The 24,577-nt window shown below is 54.9% G+C and overlaps 1 protein-coding gene across 2 annotated transcripts in view; it reads right to left on the reverse strand.

The window, feature by feature from the left end:
- The window catches only part of LOC122381252 (kin of IRRE-like protein 3), a 102,731-nt gene that overhangs the window by 77,148 nt on the left and 1,006 nt on the right, over positions 1–24,577 (reverse strand). The window lies entirely within an intron of this gene.

A 24,577-nucleotide genomic window follows, 5' to 3' on the forward strand; every position in this document is an offset into this window, starting at 1 on the left:
CGGGAGAGTGAGCAGTGAGCACCAGCTGACGGGCAGACAGCGCCGTGGCGGACCCCACAACAGACAGCCGACTCGGCGGGGCGAGACAGCGCCGTGGCGGGCCCCACAACAGACAGCCGACTCGGCGGGGCGAGACAGCGCCGTGGCGGGTCCCACAACAGACAGCCGACTCGGCGGGGCGAGACAGCGCCGTGGCGGACCCCACAACAGACAGCCGACTCGGCGGGGCGAGACAGCGCCGTGGCGGACCCCACAACAGACAGCCGACTCGGCGGGGCGAGACAGCGCCGTGGCGGACCCCACAACAGACAGCCGACTCGGCGGGGCGAGACAGCGCCGTGGCGGACCCCACAACAGACAGCCGACTCGGCGGGGCGAGACAGCGCCGTGGCGGACCCCACAACAGACAGCCGACTCGGCGGGGCGAGACAGCGCCGTGGCGGACCCCACAACAGACAGCCGACTCGGCGGGGCGAGACAGCGCCGTGGCGGACCCCACAACAGACAGCCGACTCGGCGGGGCAAGACAGCGCCGCCGGGAAAGACCGTTCAGAAAGGCCGCCGACTTTCCCGACAGACACACGTCTCGTGAGGCATCGGCGCTCGGTACTGAGACAAAGAGACCCGCCCCGCTGAGAGTCCAACTCCTCCGCGTCCCGGGGGACGAGGCTCGGACGTGAGCCGCTGTCGTCGCCGCGCCGCGCCACGCCGCGCCGACGGCCGCCGTGTCGGCGTGTCATCTCGGCCGGTAGTTGCCACACGTCGCGCACGGACCGGCCGATCCGTCATCGAGCCCGGCGCTGCACCGGAGCCGGCGCGCTCGTTTTTCAGCGCCGCTCCGCCTCGAGCCGGCGCCGCCGGCTGATCCATCACCGGCCGTCGGCAGCGACGGACCCGCCGCCTCCGTCGGACCGGCTCTGCCCGGCCCCGCCGCCTCCGACGGGCCCGCTCCACCCGTCCCGGCCGGCCAAACATCGCACAACCGGCGGCAATCCGGTGCTGCGCCGTGACAGCCGACCGCACCGCGCTCCCCACACCGCGCTCCCCACACCGCCACACAGTGTGTGTGTGGCGCTGCCGTGTGCCCGGCGCCACACGGCGCGGCGCGGCGCGGCCCTCGGTGGCGCCGGTTTTCCGCCGATAACGCCGTCACGGTCCGGCCGGGACCACGCCGGGTCCTGTCACGGTCCGGCCCGGACCACACCTGGTTCTGTCACGGACCATTCGCCGCCGAGACGGGCCGATCACGGAACCAGGGCCCGTATTCACGTCGATTATTTTCGTAAGAATTTCCTTACGAATGACCTACTTCTTAAGCACATTTTTTTAATCACGTGAACTCCGTCGATAAAAACTTGAGAAGTGTCGACGTGAATACCAAATTATACTTACGAAAGAAAATCGACTTACGAAGTCGACGTGAATACGGCCCCTGTGAGCCACCGCCGCGGTGCCCGTAACAGAGACCGGGATGGGACAGCGGTCCTCTGGAACGGCACGGAGACGTGGACAGGGACGTGGGTGACAGCAGTGACAGGTGACACGATAATCGGTGACGGGATGACAGTGTGGTGACACCGGCGGGTCGTCGGTCGACTGGCGGCACCGGTCACCGCCGGCTACGCAGTGATTACCCCTCCCCTTCCCACCCGACCCCAGCAGCGACCACTGACCGGCGCGGCGTCCAGTCCCGAGGCACCGGACGTCTCGCCCCTTTGAACGGCGGAAGTCAGCTTGTTCGATACGTGGACACCACTGAAGGGCTGACCACACAGCTAGTTGAGTCGATATGAACAGCCCGCTGTCAACGGCAACGAAGACTGAACGGGTACCGCGAACAATGAACACACAGCCAGAAATAGCTCGGCGAGGGGTCGGGATGACCGTTTCGTCGATATTCTCCGGCCAAGACCACCAGTCGACGGAGAGCCGTATGATTGCATCAGTACGGCCATTGCACAATCATTGATTACATGATCACGGATAGTAGGGATCTGCTGTTTACGGACAGGAGCCGGTTCGCGGACGTGGCGGGCTCAGAGGAGAGGGCCCCGGAGAGTCTTCAGCAGTTATCCGGCGGGCTGTAACGCGTCAGAGCGTCACCCGACTGGCGGCCGGGGCAGACGAGCCGGCGCGCCTCCGCGGCCGGAATGCGCCGCCCCTCTCCACCTGAGACGCCCTTTGACGGCCGTGTTTGCGCCGTTTGTGCGCGTCGCGGCCCGTTCCGCATCGGCCAAGTACCGGCGCGTCCCCGCAGTGGGGGAGGGAGTGTCAGAGCCCCATCTGGGCTCGGCGCCCGGCACCAGGCAGCTAAACTGGGCCCAAGCCGCGCTCCGCCGCCGGCTTCCCCATGGACACGCTCATCGGGCGCAGGCAATAGAGCCATGGAGGCTGGCGAACGGGTGGGTCGCCGATGACGTCACGTGTCGTGTCACATGACGTCACGCGTGCGGCTGGCCCTCTGACCCGGCTGTAACTCGGGCCCGACCGTGACGTCAGCCAGGCTTGGTCTCCACACCGGCAAACGAGCAGGCAGCGGTCAGCTCTCCGGGACGGATGGCAGGCGCGGTGACCGCGTCCTGACGGCTGACCAGTGACATCACACCGCCGTACGCCGGCGAAAAGCTGCAGTCTGACCGTCTTGAAGAAACAGGACGACTAGAGTCTGATACCGGTACTAAAACAGAACGTCATCCGTCCTATGACGGCGCCATCAAAACTTTAGCGGCCAGCCAGCGTCACCAATCACCCTTCATCATCAGCCGACTCTGAGATCATCTATCATCGATCAGCATTCGACACATCAGGTTCAAAGTCGAATAAAATGCACAGCTTTATCGGCAACCATATGTCAGAACATCTGAATATCGCCGCCACATAAAGGACGGTCTCCACTCAGCAGCCGCCAATGCCGGCGGCCGGCGGCGAGCGGCCGGGCTCGTCTGGCCGGCGGCGAGCGGCCGGCCGGGCGCGTCTGCCTGCCTCGGTGACCGGCCACCGGACGACCTCTGGGCCGCCGCTCCCACGGTTACCGCCGCCGGTATAGGTTACTGATCGGCCGCCCCGCGCCGTGATTACCGGTCACAGCGCTGTACCGACAGCCGCCTCCCGACCACCGGCGGCCACCGGGACCGGGTCGGGACCGGGGCCGACCGGCACCTCAGCGCTGTACCGACAGGTCTCGGGGTGCTGACCTGGCCGGCGCGCGGCGGCGTGCCCCTCCCTGGCAGCTGGCCCGGCCCGACCCGGTGTGGGGACGGCCTGTCACCGCGACATGACCGACGACAGCGGCCCAGACGGAGCGGCGACGCGACGCGGCGCATTTGCATGGCGCCCGACCGACGGCGGCGGCGGCGGCGAGAGAGGGGCTCAATGGCGGTGAGAGAGGGGCTCAATGGCGGCGAGAGAGGGGCTCAATGGCAGCGCTATGTCGCCCAGCGCGGAAAGGCGCCAGGCCGGTCCACCACTGCAACCCAGCCCGGCAGTGCACTTCACGCTACCGTTTTGACTGCCACGGAGGCTTACTAGGGGCTGCAGTGTAGGAGTAGACCTATTGCGGAAGCTGGCCCATGCCGAGCAGCGCTAGGAACATGTGCGCACCACGTCACAACTTCAGCTGCAGCTGGGCTTGTAGCTGAGTAGGATGGCTCAAACGAGCCTCTTTATGTTGGACCAGCCTTTGAGTAATCTGAACGAGTCCCAGAGATACGTAGAATCAATTACATGTTCTCTATCAGGCCCATTCAAATAATTTACATCGCATTTGCATACGATAAGACGGCACTGATTCAAATTGGACCAATAATTTCCGGTTTAAGCAAGTCCGTATAATTCCAAGTAGCTCTCTCGGTGTGTTTTAGCCTAGAGTAGCGTAGATACTTTGGCCACAAATATGCAATATGCAAGTCTCAAACAGAATGCGCTGCAGCTTCGGCCAGTGAGAATGCTGAGCTGAACAGTCATTAATATCAGAGCCGAAACCGACAATCTGGCGCCTTCCTTCCCCGCCAAAACAATAGATGCGCAGGTCCGGCGCGAACTCCACGACGAACTCGACAGAGCATCAACGCCCATGAAGCTGCAATTCCAGCCAAACTTTTTCCATCTGAAGTTTTGTTTCCGAATTCTCAAGATATTCTGTCGGCGTAATCGGTTTCCGTGGAAAAGTTGCCTCGATTAAAAAATATGACCAATAGATTCCCTGCCTGCTGCGCGACCGGACACAATTTCCCCTGGAGCTCACAGAACTCAATCTGAAATCTCTAACGGTGAAAGCACGGGTGTGCAGAGACATTTGTTTTAATCAACTTCTGATGGACAAACGGCCAACGATTTCGGCGACATTTGAAAAAAAAATTGTGAAGACGGAATTACATATGTCCGAGATTTGGTCAGATTGGTAGGTTTGGCAATGTGAAAAATTCATTTAGCGCCGACAATCTTTAATAATTATGCAGGCATGTACTCTTGTATAGTAGGACGAATACTTGCATTTAAGGAGTTGACGAGCAGGCGACAAAGACAGTCTCTGCATTCAAGTGATATTTACATTATGTACATACATTGCCTTTGAGACTGCCGATTGATATTCACATGTATGGAATGAAGAATGTACCTACCAGCAATGCACTGTCAGTATTTTCTGATCGGTGGGTAAGGTATTGATAAATATGGGACGGAGACCGGTCCTGTAGCATTAACCATGCCGATGAAACAATTGCTGTGCCGGTGCCGTTGCAACATTTATTTCGTATGTGCGCCCGCACTTCGCTAGACCCCACTCTAGACCTTAAGTCGCCCGGAGGGGCCGTTGTGGTCTCCAGTATCTACTATCAGAGACCAGAGCTTAGGTGTGACGTGGGCTCCACCCGGCGCCGCCCGCCGCCGCCACCCGCCCGGAGTGCTGGGCTGCTCCCCATTGGTGCTTACCTACCGAGCCCTGCCGCCGTGATGGAGACAGGGCGACTGGTGACAAATACAGCTAAAAAGCGCCGCCGCCGCCGGCGCACCGCCCAACTCCTCCGAGTGCGGCCGCGGGGGGAATGTCGAACAGAGCCGAGGCGCTGGGCCGGGCACGAAAGGAGTGGATACGCGAGGCACGGGACACGGGACGGGGTCTCCACTGCATGGTGCGCGGTCCCTCCAGGGGTACCGGTGAGTGGATGGAGACCCTGGGCCCCGGGCCCGCCCGGCGCGCTCACACCAGCCGTGTTTCTCGGCAGACAATTATCGCGCCGTGTCACTCACACGTCACGGCCACTAACTGGCAGCGGCGGCAGATATGCGCGGCAGTCGGTGTCCGCTTCCCGGCCCGGCCATGGGCGAGGGTGGGAGGGAGATGTGGGGGGACCGAGGGAGGAGTGTGAGCGAAACAAGAGGGAGGAGTGTGACCGAAACAGGAGGGAGGAGTGTGAGCGAAACAGGAGGGAGGAGTGTGAGCGAAACAGGAGGGAGGAGTGTGAGCGAAATAGGAGGGAGGAGTGTGAGCGAAACAGGAGGGAGGAGTGTGAGCGAAACAGGAGGGAGGAGTGTGAGCGAAACAGGAGGGAGGAGTGTGAGCGAAACAGGAGGGAGCGACTTGGGAGAGGAATGGGAGACGTGAGAGAGGACCTGGGGACGGAACTGTACGGAGTGACTATGTCGTCTGAAATGTGTGAAATATGTGCTGGTCATTGAATGAAGCCGTTGGCTGTTACGCCAGCGGTGAGGAGACGGTCAGCTGGCATAGCTCACTAGCTGCTCAGGCCCACTGCAGGGCGGCCTCAGTGTCCCGCAGACCGGGCGTTCTACAGGATGTTTGGTGGTCTCTGGGGCACCACTTCAGCCCATTACGGGCGGCAGGCAGCTGTTGAGCCGCCGCAGTCAATATTGGAGGAGCGCACCTTCCCGCGCCAGTCGCGGAGGGACGCCGGTACACACACGCACACGGTATACAGTCGCGCGCGGTGCGCACACGGTACACAGTACACACGTGCAGAATGAGTACACACGCAGTACCCACACCGGCCGTGCCGGAGCCCCTCGTCGGCGGGCCGCCGCCGGCAGCTGGGGCGGCGGCTGCATTATTGCCTGTCGGTCCAGACAGGGGCCGTCCCGTGTCGCAGATAACCCCCGATGGCCTCTGGCTACCGGCGGCAGCCGTCTCTCACAGCGCGGCGGGCGGCCGCCAGAGCGGGTCACGGGGCAGGTCACAGGTCAGGTCATACACACCCCGAACTGGGCTACCGCCACGCCGGCGGGCCGGGTGATTTGTCACACCTGGACAGACCACCACAGCCGGGTACATACCGCGCGTCTCGGCTATGGCAGCGGTCTGAACAGAGGACAGCTGACGATCGGGGCGAGACTGTATGGTGCCCTGCAATCCAGTGGGACATGTCGACAGTGAATGTTCTCGCCCAGGCCACCCAACTCACAAACATCACCTAGTCATCCTCCGCCATCCTAGCCCAGCCCAGACCCCGGCTCTCTCAGGGTACGAACAGCGCCGACCGGCCGGTCCGGGTCCGGCTATCCTTCCACCCCCCGCCGCCCTGTCCCGTGGCCCAGACCACGGCAGACCTATCCTCCCACCCCCCGCCGCCCTGTCCCGTGTCCCAGACCGCGGCAGACCTATCCTCCCACCCTCCGCCGCCCTGCCCCGTGTGGCCCAGACCGCGGCGAACGGCCGGTCCGGCCCGGTCCGTCTATCCTCCCACCCCCGCCGCCCTGCTCCTGTCCCAGACCGCGGCAGACCTATCCCCCCAACCCCCGCCGCCCTGCCCCGTGTCCCAGACCGCGGCGAACGGCCGGTCCGGCCCGGTCCGTCTCCGGTGCTGTTGTTTACCCCCGCCCCCGCCCCCGGCCGTTCCCGTTACGTCTGCGTCGTATTATTAATGTGCGGCCGGTCGACATGGTGACATGCCGGCCCGGTAGAACAGTCGTAACCGAGAGACCGGCCGAGTCCCAGCCTGTTTGTCGGAACATCGCTGGCAGACAAATGAGCCAGCCAACAGTGGGAAGCCAGGTGCCTGTCAGATGGGAAAGAATTCTAATGAATTCGCGTTAAATATGGAAGATATAATTTATCTGCTTAATGACATTGCCGCATAGCGCAACTCAAAAGACCAAGTCATGAAGTTGTGTTAATTGACTTCACAATTTATTCTTTAACAGCCAAAAAATCAACAATAACTAACGTTTACGCAAGACCGAGTAATAAAAAAGAAATTGGAAGCACACACTCAGGGGTGTTTGTTTGTTTGTTGGGGGTTAGGGGCGCGCCGACTGCGAAGTCATTTTGCGCCCAACTCAGTGTCATAAAGTGTTGCAAATAAAGTAATGTTATGAAAAGTGGATGATTTTCTCTTAAATCACTGTCACGCAGCGCGCTAATATTTCGGACCTCACGAACAAAATAAAAAGATAAGGAAAATGAAAAATCAGCTGAAGACATAAAAACTTGAAAACAAAAAATCGCTTGATGTATGAAACATCTTCAACAGTGAGTATTAATTATTATAATATAAGTAACATAAGCTATTTGTTCAAGTGTCGTAAGCATTCGCAAAGTTACTGAAGTAAGCATTGCTACTTACGAATACATTTTATGTTCTCAACATCAGTTGAAGATATACAGACTTTCCAAATAAGTTTCGGCTGATGCATGACACGTGTTCAACAATGAGCAAAAATAATGATATAGGTTACGTAAGATATTTGTTCAAATGTCGCAAGTATACGCCAAAGTAATTGAAACAAACGATGATAGCAATGGAGGATCCGCGGTGATCCGCGAATTCAAATTTGGGACAAATTCCTCCTCACAGCGCCAAAAAATAATACATACAAACAGAACTTGTAGTTTCCTAGAACCACTAAACAACTTTTTTTATAAACAGTCTAAACTAAAACGCACGACAGTGCGTAAAGAACAGAAATCCGATGAATTTTGGAATTAAGAGAAACATTTATGCCTCCTGCGGTGACGGTGTCCTAGACCACCTTTCTGGATCCCACTGGATCCAATGACAGGAATAAAATGATGAAATTCAAATGCTGTTAAATTGGACGCATCCAGCCTAACCGTTTCAGTAACAGCCTTCAGCACAAATGCAACACCGTTTCCGCATCGGGAACTGGCTGCATCCACAAACAAGCCCGGCTACTTATCTGGCGAGTGGAATAAATAAGCAGCCGCCGCCGCCGAAATCCATTCGGTGCCGAACTGGCGCGGCAGAGACAAAGCTGGCGGGCGGCGGCCGTCCCGACGCACATCTATCACTGATAGCCGGCTATCGGTGCGCCGGCGGCCGTAACCAGCTCCGAACCAGATGACGGCGACGAGCCGGTGTCGAACGCGGCGCGGTCTGTCGAGCGGCCGACACACGGCGACACCGGGGGAGGACGCGGCGACACCGGGACGGGACGCGGCGACACCGGGACGGGACGCGGCGACACCGGGAGAGGACGCGGCGACACCCGCAGAGGGCAGAACTGACACCGGGGGAAGGCAGAACTGACACCGGGAGAGGACGCGGCGACACCCGCAGAGGGCAGAACTGACACCGGGAGAGGCAGAACTGACACCGGGAGAGGCAGAACTGACACCGGGGAGAGGCAGAACTGACACCGGGAGAGGCAGAACTGACACCGGGAGAGGCAGAACTGACACCGGGAGAGGCAGAACTGACACCGGGAGAGGCAGAACTGACACCCGCAGAGGGCAGAACTGACACCAGGGAGAAGGCAGAACTGACACAGGGGAGAGGGGACACGGCTTGCACTCGGATAAAATAGTACAGGTAAATGCGGCCGTAGCGACGGACATCAGCAGCTGACACAACAGACTGACACCATCAGACACAACAGACTGACACCATCAGACACAACCGACAAGGGAGGGGGACGGCTGACACCGAGAGCAGACGTCACTCACTCCACCCGTCCATCCTAAGCTCTGTGCCATCATCGGTGCTTTTTCTAGGAACGTAATACCCGATGTTCACGTTTCTGCTAACGGCCGCGTGGTTTCGTCTGCGCGTCTCGGTTCCGTACTGGTCCCGTACTGCAGTGCCGTAAATACGGTCCGGGCTCTCGGGCGGTCCAGTGCTCTCGGTTCCGTCATTCGGTCTCGTGTCTTCCACGCACCTCGGTTCCGTTTGTCCCGGTCCCCGGTCCCCCGTCTCCGTACCGCTCTCCGAGGCCGTCTCCGTACCGCTCTCCGAGGCCGTCTCCGTACCGCTCTCCGAGGCCGTCTCCGTACCGCTCTCCGAGGCCGTCCCCGTACCGCTCTCCGAGGCCGTCTCCGTACCGCTCTCCGAGGCCGTCTCCGTACCGCTCTCCGAGGCCGTCTCCGTACCGCTCTCCGAGGCCGTCTCCGTACCGCTCTCCGAGGCCGTCTCCGTACCGCTCTCCGAGCCGTCTCCGTACCGCTCTCCGAGGCCGTCCCCGTACCGCTCTCCGAGCCGTCTCCGTACCGCTCTCCGAGGCCGTCTCCGCTGGTCTGCCACACCGAAAAAGAGCCATCCATCGGCCGGACGGTCGCCATGCAAATGAGCCGGCGCGCGGCGGCGCCTTTCGGATGAAGACGTCTGCTTGGAACCACAATGGGCCGCGTGTTTTTCGGCGCCGGGTCATTAGCGCGCGGTGAATCGGCCGGCCGGGGTCCAACTGTGCAGCGCGCACTGAGCAGCCGTCCGGGGTGTCCAACTGTGCAGAGTGCGCACTGAGCAGCCGTCCGGGTCCCGACTGCCGTCCGGGGTCCGACTGTCGGGCCGGGGTCCAACTGCCGTCCGGGGTCCGACTGCCGTCCGGGGTCCGACTGTCGGGCCGGGGTCCAACTGCCGTCCGGGGTCCGACTGCCGTCCGGGGTCCGACTGTCGGGCCGGGGTCCAACTGCCGTCCGGGGTCCGACTGCCGGCCGGGGTCCGACTGCCGTCCGGGGCCTGACTGTCCGGCCGGACACAACACGGGCGTAATACGGACAAAATGCGGACACAGTCATGGGTGTAACTTTGTATACTTTCGAGGTCCCATGTGGGACCCCAATGCGAACATTTGGGACCCCAATTGTCATTTTGGGACCCCAATAGTGGAGGCCCCCGAGACGCATCAGCTTCTTTGCAAACGGAGGTCCGATATTCATATAAAAGGTTCTCTGTTTAAATAGGAGGCCCCTTGGACAAATCGGAGGCCCTGTTGGACAAATAGGAGGCCCCCTGAACAAGTAGGAGGCCCCCTGAACAAGTAGGAGGCCCCCTGAACAAGTAGGAGGCCCCCTGAACAAGTAGGAGGCCCCCTGAACAAGTAGGAGGCCCCCGGAAAACAGGAAGTCCCCTGGAGAAATAGGAGGCTCTCTGGACAAGTAGGAGGCCTCCTGGACAAATAGGAGGCCCTAGACAAATAAGAGGCCCCTAGACAAATAGTAAGCCCCATGGACAAGTAGGAGGCCCTCTGTACAAATTGTAACAGCCAGACATGGATTATATTTTTTTTATGCAATTTTGTAGAATAGCATTTTCATTTTTATCAGTATAGAATAGCATTTTCGTGTTTTATCAGCAAGCTGAAAAGCACTAGCTCTCCTCCCCACGCGCCGGTCCAGGCGTGCAGCGCTCACCGCCGGCCGCCGGCCACCGTACGCCGGCGCGCTGCCGCCCGGGTGTGTCGCTAGACAAATATACAGTTCACGCGCCTGCGGCCGCCGGAGGTGTTGAAATGTTATTCTATTATTCTATTAAGCAGTGCCAGTCCCTGCGCGGACCGAGCTCTGGTGGCTATCGGACCCGGGACTGCCTGATGGAAAAGAACTAGAGTGGGCGTAGCCGGGCAGAGGGCACTCTGTACTGGTTTGAACTGGTAACGAGTGGCTCGGCCCGGGTGCGTACTACCCTCTGTTCCGGACCGAGAAGGGCAGTCTGCGGCGGGGCTCCGAGGCACACACATCTCACTCCGGGACAACGCTAGCCGCTAGTGGTTACTCTGTCTGCTGTCGCTCGCCAATACATCATCAAACGGACCTCCCACCTGACTCTGTCCGGGGAGGAGGGCGAGCCGTGACGAAGGCAACATCTTCACAACGACAGTCAGCCACAGGCGGCGCGTTACAGTGGTGCCGTGACCCGGATTGGACTTCATCGCCATCTGATGTCCTCGCTGCCTCGGAGCCCGCGACTCAGCTTCATCATCCCAGTTCTGCCGCACCAGCCCCAGGAGCCCGACGAACGACCAAGCTTCGGGGCAAACTACACACAGGATCTGGCAAACCCGAACGGTCAGTGCTCCTGCTGGGACGCCCTTGTTCCAGCACTAAACCTACTGGAGCCACTTGAAGCCGCTTTGAACCGGGTGTGCTCCTATCATCGGGGGTATCTCGCCCGGCGACAGGGCTGCGCTGCCAACAACTGCGGGTGTCATTACCGGCCAGATCAGCACAGGTGCCAGCATTGCGGCATCTGCCACAGCTGCGGCTGCGACCTTGTTACCACCTCCGCGCCCGGCTTTCACCGCTGTTCCTGTCGATACTGCCTAGCCAGGTGCTGTACGCAATCGGAACACACAGCCGCTAGACCCACTGCCCACCAAGTTTTCATCCAGGAACGGCGGCATCACAACCAAAGACAGGTGCAGTCAAAGACCAGCTGCCCAAACGCGACCGCATCTCAGCCGGGGCAAGGAACCGACGAGACAGCCCAAGAACCCGCAAAAGCGACAGCTCCCGAGGTCGCGGACGCGGCCACCAGCACCCAGCCCACTCAAATACCAGTGGCCATAGTCGAGCCGCAACGCCGGCCGGCCCAGCCAACACCCCGCGCGCCCTGGCACCGGCTGCGCACCCAGTCCCAGCCACCGCCACTCGTCCTGCCACCGCCGACGCCCAACCAGCCGGAGGAGGACGACTGGTGAGAAAGACCGACAACCCCATCAGCGCCGAGCACAAGAGGCTCAAGAGGAGCCGGGCGCATAGACCGACAACCTCATCAGCGCCGAGCACAAGAGGCTCAAGAGGAGCCGGGCGCATAGATCGACGACACTGGCGTCAGCGGGCCGACCTATCGGTCCGCCGACAGATCATCCCGGCGGCAGGCCTCCTGCCGCTAGCGCTGCCGCAACCGATACTAGACCGACCGGAGGAGGGCGGCTGGTGAGACAGACTTCGCTGCGCCGGCAAAGGACAAGTGAGTACCTCACACCAGAAACCCTAAAAGCCCCATTTTCAAATTTTCAATCAGATCATTCTAGTCAAATCAAATTGGAAAGTAGCATCAACATGGACCCTAATATTCTAGCAGAAATAGCGAAATCAGTACGTGACTTGGAAAAAGGACAAAAGATTGCACAAATGATAGATTTAAAGAAAACGTTCGACGGATCGAGTGCCGATGCCCTAACAAAATGGTTGCAGATGATGGACTATGTTTGTGCCCGCTTGGACCATGACGACGCCCAAACGCTCATAGTTGCCTCACAGACCCTGAAAGGTATGGCCCTTGACTTTTTTATGGAAAACAGCTCCCAGATTACCACATGGCCTCAGCTCAGAGAAGTCATACTAGACAGGTATGTACATCTAAACCCGGTGATAAGATCAAAGCAAAAGATTAGGACGGCTCTGCAACAAACAAACGAATCTGTCGCTGACTTTGCCGAGAGGATCAGAACCCTAGGAAAACAGGCCTATGCTGATCGCATAAACGAGAAAGAGGTAACTGAGACCCTTACCAACGCTTTCATAAATGGACTGCGCGACCGCCGACTCCAAGAAAATGTTGCCAGAAAAATGCCTAGCACTCTGGCAGAGGCCTACAAACACGCTCATCACGAACAACAGGTAAGGGAGCACGTTTCGTTGTTTAAGGACAACACTCATGGCTCTGAACCAATGGACTGCGACGCACTGATTAGAGAAAAAGCAAAGGACAACCACATTCAACAACAACTGAACCAGGTGACCGAAACTCTAAACAACATTTGTCAGGTTCTAGTCGCCCAGAACCAGCCACCAGTCCCACAGCAACAGCCTCAGTTGCTAGATCAGCGCTTTCAGGTCCATCCACAGGTTACACAGCGGTATCACAGCGGACAACCCCACTTCCAGTCATCCAGAGGTCAAAGTCAAGGTAACCGTGGTCCCCCTAACAACCGACCTTCACGACAGGAGTATCAGTGGACAAAAGACAACAGGCCCATATGCTTCTATTGCGGCATAGCTGGACACGTTCAGCGAGCGTGTCGCAAACGTAGGGCAGACGCAGAAAACGCAAAGACCCATCAGCAGCAGCAGCCGGAAAACTAGAAGGACCTCACCCAGAGGAACAGGAGAAGCACATACAGGTGCTACAGGTAAGTGAACATTGCCCCTATGTAGACATTCATATAGGATCCCACCCATTTAGAACACTTTTGGACACTGGTGCTCAACTCTCTCTAGTTAGCAAAGAATTCCTTGAACTATGTGATCCTAAATTAGTGAAACCATGCTCAAAGTCGCCCAACGTTTCCCTACGATCAGCTACCGGCCATACCTTAGAAATTTCGGAAGCAGTGCAAATTCGTATCACATTAGGCAAGGTCAGAATGTACCATGAGTTTCTAGTCGTTGAGGATTTCAAACATGATATGATTCTGGGTGTCGACTTCTTGAACATGAGAAAAGCAATCATCGATTTTGATTCACAAATCCTTGTGATGGGAAGTTCTGTGTTTCCGTTGCAGCGAAAAACGCCACAAAACAAAAAGGAAGTCAATCTCGTGAGACTAGCGGAGGACGTAGACGTCTTCCCACGTTCAGGGGTACAAGTGAAATGTTCTATCGCTAGAAAGAAACATACAGATGAAAATTTTGTAGTCTCACAACTGCCGTCATCACCCTGTTTCGAGAACGAACCAGGTGTTTTGTTGCCGAATGCACTGGTCAAAATATCAAAGAACAAGCATATTCCATGGGTGATTGCAAACGAAACGGGTAGACATGTACATTTCAAGAAAGGACAGGTATTGGGAACAGCGACCATGGTCAACAAGGATGAATTAAAGCCAAATGTTTCAACTGTAGATGCTGAAGCATCGGAGACAGAGAAGGACGAGATGGATATCATTTCAACATTTAATCTAGATCATGTTCCTTCCGAACAGCGTGAAGCTATCATTGAACTGCTGAAAAAGAACTTGGACGTCTTTGTACAAAAGGATGCTGAACTAACAACAACAAACGTAACAGAGATGACAATCAACACTCAGGATCATCATCCTTGTTATCAAAAGCCCAGACGTCAGCCTTTAGCGCATCAGAATATTCTAGAGGAACAAATCCAAGAAATGCTTAAAGCAAAGGTGATAAGGCGCAGCAACTCACCATGGCTCTCTCCAGTTATCATGGTCCCAAAGAAAGATGGTTCAATGAGACTTTGTGTAGACTTTAGGAAGGTCAATGCTATTACTGTTCGACCGGCAGCTAGCATGCCGTCAGCTGAAGATATCTTTTACGCGCTGGGAAAATCGAAGTTCCGTACGTGCCTCGACATGAAACAAGGATTTTGGCAAATTCCTATCAAAGAGGAGGACAAAGAAAAGACCGCTTTTGGAACTTCCTCGGGCGTGTATGAATACAATTCCATGCCATTTGGGACGGCGGGTGCCCCTGGGATTTTCCAAAATTGTATGAATGCTGTTTTAGGAGATGTGCGTGAATTTGCCCTAGCATTCGTAGATGACATCATTGTGTTCAGTGAAACGTTCGAGGATCATATTAGACATTTGCAAGAAGTCCTAGACCGCCTACGAAAAGCAAACCTCAAATTAAAAATTTCGAAATGTGAATTTGTCAAAAAACAGCTCAATTATCTAGGGCACATCATTTCAGATGAAGGTATTTCAGTAGACGCAGAGAAAGTGTCTGCAGTGAAGAATATGAAACCCCCAGAAAATATTCGAGAAGTACGCAGTTTTCTAGGCATGACATCTTATTACCGCAAGTATGTACCGAATTTCAGTAAAATCGCGAAACCCCTGACAGCCCTCACCAAGAAAAACGCTCGTTTCAAATGGTCGAGCGAAGCACAAAGTGCTTTTGACTCGCTCAAGCAAGCGCTCCTCGAAGCGCCAATTCTAGCATTTCCAGACATCACCAAACCGTTCAAGTTGTATACTGATGCTTCTCAATACGCAATGGGTGCAGTTCTGATGCAGGAACAAGACGGTGTGAATCGAGTTATCCAGTACATTTCCCATCAGTTTTCAGAACAAAAACAAAAATGGCCTACAATTGAGCGTGAAGCGTTCGCTATCGTCTATAGCTTGGAAAAGCTTCGACCCATTCTGATTGGAACTGATGTGACGGTCTACACCGATCACAAACCCTTGAAACATTTGTTTACAAGTGAAATGAAAAACCCGCGCATTCAGCGCTGGGCGATCATTCTAGGAGAATATGCCTGTAAAATTGAGTACATTTCTGGTTCCAAAAATGCAGCCGCTGACATGCTGTCTCGACTTCAAAATACGACAGAAGCAGGAGAATTGAACGATAACTGCCACCTAGACTGGCAAGGCGAACAGGTTAACGTAAACGTGATCGACAACGCAGTTAAAGGTCCAACCGAGAACGAATCTGAGGAAAAACAAACAAAACCACTAGACTATCACAATTTCAATGAGAAAGCGTTAAAGAAAGCACAAGCGGAAGATGAGGAGATACAAAGCATTATCACAAAATTAGAAAACGATGCGATCGACGCGCAAAACCCAGGCTTCTTTATGGAAAATGATCTTCTCTATCACTTAGAAAAAGGCACGAAAACCAGACCAAATGCTAAAAGGCAACTCGTTGTCCCAACAGCGTTGAGAAAAACTATCTTGGAAGGAGCTCATGATGGCTATCTTGGTGGTCATTTAGGTATCGAAAAGACCACCGACAAGGTGTTAAGGTCATACTACTGGCCAAACGTTTTGAAGGATGTTGTGCAATACGTCCAATCTTGCGAAACCTGCCAAAGAAAGAAACTTGTCAAAGAAAGACGACCTATGCAGGATATGCCAATGCCCTCAGCGCCAATGGAAATCGTAGGCATTGATACTTGCGGACCATTTCCTATTTCAGAAACAGGTAACAAATATGTGTGCACTATCGTAGATCATTTTAGTGGATGGCCAGAAGCCTACGCTATCCCGGACAAATCAGCAAACACTATGGCGCGAATTCTCTTGGAACAGTTCATTCCGCGTCATGGCTGTCCCAGGCTAGTGATCAGTGATCAAGGGACAGAATACTGCAATGCTTTGTTGGATCTAGTCCACAAAGAACTCGGCGTCGCTAGGATCCGCACGTCCAGCTATCATCCCCAGTCTAACGGTAAAACAGAGCGTTTTCACCGTTGTATGAACGAGATGATCCAAAAACAAATCAGTGAAGATCAAACAAAGTGGGATGAGATACTACAGCCATGTTTAGGAGCTTATCGAATGAGTAAGAATGAGTCAACTAAGTTCTCGCCCTATTTCATCATGTATGGCCGAGATCCTGTGCTTCCTGTTGACACCCTCCTGCAGCCCCGTCATCGCTACACAGGAGAAGAGTACGTGCCAGCCATGTTCGAACATCTACACAACGCGTACACACAGGTAGCCAACAATATCCAGCAGGCTAGGGAACACAACAAATCACTCATTGCGAGCTCAGCTAAACCATCAAACTTTAAGCCAGGAGATCTGGTATTCTATTTCGATCCTTCAGTTCAACCAGGTGACTCTTCTAAACTGACGCTCCATTGGAAAAACTACTTCCGTGTAGTGTCCAAATTAGGAATTGAAAACTACTGCATCAAAAACATGATCACAGGAAAAACCAAGATAGTACATTCAGAAAACTTGAGACTCAGAGATTCAAATGACGTGTGGGACAGATCGTATCAGACGATCAGGAGACCTATACAGGTAAGTGATATGCCGGAAGAACATCCAGTTAGACAGCAGCCCATGCGTGCTGCTCGGCTACCGTACAGCGACCAAAGTTGGTTCGCTGACTATGAACCGGCTACACCATCGTATCCGTTAACGGTAAGTCCGCAACAAGCGGAAGAAGGTATTGCACAAGGTCCGCTACCGCCTTCAGCGACAACCGCCAGCCCCGCTGTTCACTCGCCATCCTTGCCTGAGAATGGTGAGCACGGTCAGCTGACACCGTCGTCACAGAGGAGTATTTCACAGGGACAATTACCGAGGCATAGATATGACCTCAGGTCACGCGGTTCGGTCGCTGAGCCAAGTGACGCATCGACTCCATATTTTTTTTATGCAATTTTGTAGAATAGCATTTTCATTTTTATCAGTATAGAATAGCATTTTCGTGTTTTATCAGCAAGCTGAAAAGCACTAGCTCTCCTCCCCACGCGCCGGTCCAGGCGTGCAGCGCTCACCGCCGGCCGCCGGCCACCGTACGCCGGCGCGCTGCCGCCCGGGTGTGTCGCTAGACAAATATACAGTTCACGCGCCTGCGGCCGCCGGAGGTGTTGAAATGTTATTCTATTATTCTATTAAGCAGTGCCAGTCCCTGCGCGGACCGAGCTCTGGTGGCTATCGGACCCGGGACTGCCTGATGGAAAAGAACTAGAGTGGGCGTAGCCGGGCAGAGGGCACTCTGTACTGGTTTGAACTGGTAACGAGTGGCTCGGCCCGGGTGCGTACTACCCTCTGTTCCGGACCGAGAAGGGCAGTCTGCGGCGGGGCTCCGAGGCACACACATCTCACTCCGGGACAACGCTAGCCGCTAGTGGTTACTCTGTCTGCTGTCGCTCGCCAATACATCATCAAACGGACCTCCCACCTGACTCTGTCCGGGGAGGAGGGCGAGCCGTGACGAAGGCAACATCTTCACAACGACAGTCAGCCACAGGCGGCGCGTTACAAAATAGGAGGCCCCCCTGCAAAAATAGGAGGCCCCCTGGACAAATAGGAGGTCCTAGACCTAGACAAACAGGAGGCCCCTTTCACAAAAGGAGGCCCCTGGACAAATAGGAGGCCCCATGGACAAGTAGGAGGCCCTCTGTACAAATAGGAGGCCCCTGCAAAAATAGGAGGCCCCCTGGACAAATAGAAGGTCCTAGACCTAGACAAAAAGGAGGCCCCTTTCACAAAAGGAGGCCCCCTGGACAAATAGGAGGCCCCTTTCACAAAAGGAGGCCCCTGGACAATTAAGAGGCCCCCTGAACAAGGAGGCCCCCTGGATAAAGAGGAAGCCCCCTAAAAATAGGAGCCCTCTGGATAAATAGGAGGCCGCTTGGAAAATAAGAGGCTACTTTAACCAATAGGAGGCCCCTTGGACAAATAGGAGGCCCCCTGAACATGTAGGAGGCACGCTGGACAAATAGGAGGCCTCTTGGGCAAAGAGGCCCCCTAGAAAAATAACAGGTCCCTTGGACAAATAGGAGGCCCCCTGGACAAATAGGGGACCTCTTGAACAAATAGGAGGCTCCATGGACAAGTAGGAGCTAGAGGCTCTCTGTACGAATAGGAGGCCCCCTGGACAAATAGAAGGCTCCCTTAACAAAAAGGAGTCCCTTAAAAAAAAGGAGGCCCCGGGACAAGTAGGAGACCCTTGGACAAATAGGAGGCCCCTGCACAAATATGAGACTCCTAGTCGAATAAAAGACCCCTGGATAAATAGGAGGCCCCTGGACAAATAGGAGGCCCCTGAACACGTAGGAGGCCCCCTAGATAAAGAGGAGGCCCCCTGGAAAATAGAAGCCCCCTGGATAAATAGGGGACCTTCTGGAGAAACAGGAGGCCTCCTGGACAAATAGGAGGTCCCATAGACGAATAGGAGGCCGCTTGGACAAATAGGAGGCGCCGTTAACCAATAGGAGGCCCCCTAGACAAACAGGAGGCCCTCTGTAACAGTAGGAGGCTCTCTGTACGTACAAGAGACCGGCGCTCGACCTGTAGAAGCTTAGCCGTATGTACGCTAGGAGGCTCTCTGTGCAAGTAGTCGAAGTAGGAGGCTCTCTGTACTGTACCTACAATTACAAATAAGAGGCCCCCTGGGTAACTTAGATGCAACACAAATCGGAGGTCACCTATAAAAAAGCGGGACTCTGTTGGAATACCTGATTTAATAAATTATTTTCCTGATATTCAAATTACTTAGGTAATCCTCGTCCGCACATGGGGGGGGGGGCAGTGGTTGCCACACCCCCCACCCCGACCTAGGTAGTTTTTTCTGCTCTGCACTAAACATTTTGATTGCTAGAAGTCGGATATTTCGTATAGCTGCTGCTCTATCCTTTTTTAGCGTCCACTGAAAATTTCAAGTTTCTGTGGTTTTTGGTTTCGGAGATATGACCTTATTCTTCAGGTAATGTCATAACCCAAATGACAAATACCCAATATCTTGCGTTGGCGTTGGGTCTTGTGAGCTTTTGACACCTTGATTTCGGCCTTTTTTGTCAGTCTTACCTCCCACCTATCATGGAACATGTTGTTCAATGATGTAGAGATGCCAGGGTCAGGGTCAAGGTCAACCTAGGTCGTCTAAAAATATTGCGTTTTAGGCAAGCTGAATTTACTTTCGTGAAGTTTCTTTGACTGTATTTTTGGCAAAAGCTTCTCAGTTCATGATCTCATGTAATATGGACACATTCACAGTCGGTGCACACATCAGTATACTCGTACACACAGACACACACAGACATACAAACACATGTCATTGACCTTGAGCTAACTTGACCTGAAATGACCACAGCCCAGTGGCGGCGGAATAGGGGGTGCAGGGGGTGCAGCTGCACCCCCATCGAAAAACATGGGGGTGCAAGCATATCTTTTTGCACCCCCAAAATCCGTACAAGGGGCCCGTCGCACCATCCAATACATTTTCTTCTGAAAACCAGTGATCGGGAAACGAACACTGATGTGGAATCATCCGGAATGTCCAATTATGGTCAGGAGAGCCCCATGCTAGTCTTTGGGGCCCCCACACCGGCTAGAAGTGTCCCGAGCCGCGTTTGATGCTCCATGCGGCATCTGAGGGCCCCCACGATGGCCTCAGGGCCCTTTTATGATGATCTCTAAGGGCTTCCACGATGACCTCTGTCCCCTGGGGCCCTACAACGGCCACTAAGGGCCCTCATGACGACCGCTGAGGGTCCCACAGAGACTCCAGGGCCCCAAGGAGACTCAAGGGGCCACGCTGGCCTCTGGGCCCCTATGACGGCCTCTGAGGGCCCTTACGATGATCCCTGAGGGCTCTCACGACGACCTCTGTCCCCTGGGCCCTATAACGACCACCAAGGGCCCTAATGACGACCGCTGAGGGTCCCACAGGACTCCAGGTGCCCCGCTGGCCTCTGAGGGCCTCTACGACGGTCGCTGAGGGCCCTCGTGACGGCCCTAGACTCAAGTCTGAGGGCCCATTTGGCTTCAGACGGCCCAGCGACAGCCCCAACACAGCCAGGCTGCAGGGGCTATGCTGGCATCTGGGGGCCTGCAACGGTCTATTGAGGGCCCTAACGATGACCTCTAGCGTTCTTACCAAGGCCTCTGAGAGCCCTGCAAAGGTATCTGAGGGCCCATGGGGTCCTCACAACAACTTCTGAGGACCCCAGGATGGTCCCTAAGGGGCTGAGGGCCCTGACGACGACCTCTCTGAACCCTCACGATGGTCTCTAAGACCCAACGGAAGCTCCAAAGGCCCACGCTGGCGGCTGAGGGCCCCACGACGGCCTCTGAGGGCCTCGACGCAGGCAGGCTCCAGGGGCCATGCTGACCTCTGAGGGCCCTCTTGACGGCTTCTAGGGCCTAACGAAGGCTTCAAGGGCCAACGCTGGCCTCTGAAGAACCCTACGACGGCCTCGGAGGGCCTCAACTTAACGCAGGCAGGTGCCAGGAGACATGCTGGCATCTGAGGGCCCCGCAGAGTTCAGATTCAGAGGGCTCAACGACCTTTGTGGACCTTACGAAATACGAAGGTCTCCGAGAGCTCACGCAGGCTCCCAGAATTCCACAATGATTCTCAGGCCCCATGTCGGCTTGTTGAGGCACTTTATCTGCTCTTGATGCCCCGTCGCCGGCCTCTGAGAGTCTCAGTGCCGGAACTTATGGGGGCCATGGGCCCTACACCGGCTTTTATGGCCCCTACATCGACTCTTGGGACTCATGACCCATGAAATGTGGGTCTACGCGGCTTCTAAGAATCCCCATGCTGGTTCTAGTAGCAACCAGCCGGATATTTGGGCTCACACGCGAGCTCCTGGGACCCCGTGCATATACCCCAGGGGTCTACCTGCCTCTAAGACCCCACACATACTTTTGGGGCTCAAGCGCTTGCCCCTGAAGGCCCCACTGACACTGAGACCCCCTTTCCCCTATTCAGTCCTCCATACCGGCTCTTTAGGCTAAGCATCGGCTCCTGTGGCCTCCATCCCGGCTTTGGAGGGCCTCCATACAGGCTTTTTTTGGGGTCCGATGCCGGTTTCTGAGAGCCCTCAAAAGACTTTCGGACCTATACTGCCTTCTGAAACCTTTCAGCAACTTTCAAGGGACCGACCCTGATCGGAGGGCTCATTCAGTCTGGGGAGTCATGTAGGTCTCTGGAGGAGTCTTTATGTGGTCGGTTTCCAAGGGGCTTCTAAGCACGGTCTTCTTGGAACGGTCTCGTAGGGCCCTCAATGGTTCACTGCGGATCCAGAAAGTGGCTTGAGACGCTGCGGGTGGTGGCTAGACTAAAAGATTAGCCGATAAACAAATTAGAAAAAAACTAGCTGCATTTGCTTCTTTATGCTTTCATTATTTGAAATAGGTAGGCACACTGCAATTTCAAACCTTTTACAGAACTTATGTGTATGGGGACAGTTTTCTAAAATCTTCGTTTTTCATAAATCAATAATAATCACTCAAAAAAAAAAAAAAATGAATGGGGGGCCCAAAACTTCCAGAGGGGCCCCTTGAGAAAACTTTGCACCCCCATCCAAAATTACCTTCCGCCGCCACTGCCACAGCCAGCAAAAACCTAGTCGGATAGTGTGACAAAGAGGTTCTAGCTGGCTTGGCACCACAATACGGCAGCGTCATCGGTACATGATGAGCAGCGCACGTGATATTCCAACGGGCAACGGTGACCCCAAACAGCAACATTCTTTAGTTTGACCTGACCTGGAAGGTCAATGACTGACCTGATGAGGTAAAATTGGTATCATTGGATTCGTCACTTCCCAAAGAATCTGTTGCTCTTGACCGCAAGGCTTAAAATCTTGTAAGAAAAAATTGTGGTGATGTCGAATAAGATACCTACACAAGCAGCGGGCCAACCCATCATATACCGATGACGCTGCCGTATTAGTGCCAAGCGAGCTAGAACAGCTCTTTGTCACACTATCCGACTAATTTGCTGGCTGTGGTCATTTCACGTCAAGTTAGGTCAAGGTCAATGATATGTGTTTGTATGTCTGTGTATGTCTGTGTATGTACTGATGTGTGCACAGATCGGTTTGTGTGTCCCTATTACACTTGATCATGAAGTGAGAAGCTTTTACTAAACATACAGTCAAAGAAACTTCACGAAAAGTAAATTCAGCTTGCCTAAAGCGCAATAATTTTAGATGACCTAGGTTGACCTTGACCCTGACTCTGACATCTGTACATCGCAGAACAACATGTTCAATGATAGGTGGGAGGTAAGACTGGCAAAAAAAAGCCGAAATCAGCGTGTCAAAAGCTCACAAGGCCCATAGCCATCGCAAGATATTGGGTATTCGTCATTTAGGACATGACATGACCTGAAGAACAAGGTCATATCTCCAAACCCAAATGCCGCAGAAGCTTGAAATTTTCAATGGACGCTGAGAAAAGATAGAAAAGCAGCTATACAAAGAAAATCAGGTTTCTAGCTTTAAAAATGTTAAGTGTAGAGCAGAAAAACTAACTTGGGGGTGGCGACCCTCCCCCCAGGTGCCGGCGAAGGTTAACCCTCACACTTTCTGGGGTCGGCTTACGGCTAGATTCCTTGCGCAATGCTGTGCCGTTAATTTTTTTTTCTATTATAAAGGCATTGTGTTTTATTGTCAAAAGTGAAAAAGCCAGAAATTTTCGTCGATTTCGGATGCCGCGGGGGATATTTACATACAATGTCACCCTGCTGGCCTGGATCCACCAGTAGGGTCAGGTGACCTACCATTTCTTTATCGATATTAAAAAAAAAAAAAATCATGGCATCAGAGCTGTGACGAAAAATAAGTGGCCTAAATCCGATGAGAAAACTGGATTTGGGGGTACCCTATGTTTGGCTTCTGAGCCTCTGGTCCCCCAATGAAAATTTCTTAGAGGAGGCCCTGGCGTGGCTCGTAAATTACCGCTTCCGCAATTGGAGGCCCCTAATTGCTTGGAGGCCCCCACTAAATGGAGGCCCCCTTGGACGTTTGGGACCCCAATGGTGATGTCAAAGTTTCACCCATGGACACAGTGCGGACGCAGCCCGGGTGTAACTTAGGGAAGCTCGAGTACAGCAAGGGCAGCATATAGTAGCGCCAGGAGACGGGCATAGCCGGTGAGGAAACAACACCTTGAGAGAGTGCTGCTATTCGGTTCTGAACGAGGTACTTGCTAAACGTGCCAGCCACAACTTAAGCTCAACCGCTCATATCACCCAGGACACTTGGCATTCTCGGGTTGTCAAAAAGTAAAGGGAATGAAGTGGGCGTCCCGCGATCATTTCGCCACCTTTCGCCGGCACTTCCAGCGAGGGATGTGAGGTAACGCGAGTGACATTTCCCGTGTCGGCATTGTGAAAACATCGGCCTCTGTCGCCGGGAACATGGTGACACAGTCTCCAGAAGGATGTCCGCCGGGCCTGTCTGAATCAATGGCTCTGCCCCAGGGGCTCACAGACGTCAAGTCCTGACAACTCAGATGATGAACTCATGATGATACTGGGCGAACGCTGCAAGGTCACTGCAGCGGTCTGATTTACGACGATCGATACTTAATCATGCCCAGACATATACGTCACAGTGGCCCATTCTGATACAATCTGACAGTTTAAATTTAACGCCTGCTTGGTACTGGAAATTGTCCAGTGAATCCGCCACTCTGTGGCCGTGCGCCGTGTATACCAACAGCCGAGCGTGTCGGTTATGGACCGCGGCGCCGGCCGGCACTGACTCATTCGGCGAGGACTCGGGATTCGCGGCACGGAGTGAGCACGCTGCCTTATTGGCCGCGCTGCCGGCCGCCGCGCCGTCCGGCCCGTCTTATTTATGGTCGGCGGCGCGTGGCGGCGATTCGGCCCCCCGCCGGCACTGACTGATCGCGGTGCGTCCGTCACCCGTCGCAGGACAATTCACATGCATATGACTGCAGACGCCACGACTGCCCGGCCCGGCGCCGCGCCGTCCCCCGGAGCTCATCGCCGGCGCGTCTGCTGTGTGGTCCGGCTCGGAGAGGTACAGGTAAGGTCTCTGCGCGGTGGCGTTCCGCTGCCGTCTATCGAAAATCACGCACTACACTGCAGCGGCGATCGGCCTGTCCCGGGAGATCAGCCCGGCTCGGTCCATCCGTTCGCTGGATAACAATCACCCATATCGTGCAGATAAGCCCGGCGAGCAGCTTTCGACCG

The sequence above is a fragment of the Amphibalanus amphitrite genome, unplaced genomic scaffold, assembly GCF_019059575.1.
Source record: "Amphibalanus amphitrite isolate SeventyFive unplaced genomic scaffold, NRLGWU_Aamphi_draft 000010F_arrow, whole genome shotgun sequence".
Classification (NCBI taxonomy): domain Eukaryota; kingdom Metazoa; phylum Arthropoda; class Thecostraca; order Balanomorpha; family Balanidae; genus Amphibalanus; species Amphibalanus amphitrite.